Below are 814 nucleotides of genomic sequence, written 5' to 3' on the forward strand. Positions count from 1 at the left end.
TTTGGAAGGGTCAGGCCTACAGCAGGATATTTGGCAAATTAGATTCGAAGAAGGCAAAGAAAGTAAGGCCTCACATCCGAGAGACCAGAAGCTTTCTGAGTGGGCATCTGTTAACTTCTTATGGATGGTCTTGATGGAGAGAGCGGCAGGAAAAGTAGCTGCCCACAGTCTACTTTGTACATTCATGAGGCAGCCTGGCCCCAAACTGCTGCTTCTCAAACTTGAAAACTTGAGATTCCCACACCCCATGTCCCACCTCCCATCCCATGTGTCCGGGTCCGTCTATGTAAGAAACACTGTTAAAGAATTCAAGAAATTCTGTTAATGAGTTTAAGAAATGCTTTTAATGATTAAAACTCTGTCGCTGTGACTAATGAATACCAGTGTGAATTACAGATGGAAAAGGGGGGGGGGGATGCCCTGAAAGTGTGCAGCACCATTGGTATATCAGATAAAAATGAGGTGCTCCTAAGTATGTTTTAAGTACTTTTTGTAAAGATGTCATTGAAAAAGAACAACTTGCGGGGGCCGTAAAATCTCGCAGACCACTGTGCGAAAGGCGAGACACACTGGTCTGGAGGGAGAGGGCGGGCTCCGGAACCCCACACCCTGGCTCTACCCTGACGTGACCGGGGCATCTTTCTGAGCTTCGCTCGGGGCCCTTCTCTGTAAAATGGGACCATTCGGGGTCGCCTCCCAGCGGTGGTTGTGAGGAACAAACGCAGCCGGGCACAGAGTAGGCGCTCAGAAGAGGCAGCCCCGGCGGGGGGCCCTACTCTGCGCCAGGGCGCGGGCGCCCCCGGCCGCTCCCTCC

The sequence above is a fragment of the Pteropus alecto genome, unplaced genomic scaffold (assembly GCF_000325575.1).
Source record: "Pteropus alecto unplaced genomic scaffold, ASM32557v1 scaffold75, whole genome shotgun sequence".
Lineage (NCBI taxonomy): Eukaryota > Metazoa > Chordata > Mammalia > Chiroptera > Pteropodidae > Pteropus > Pteropus alecto.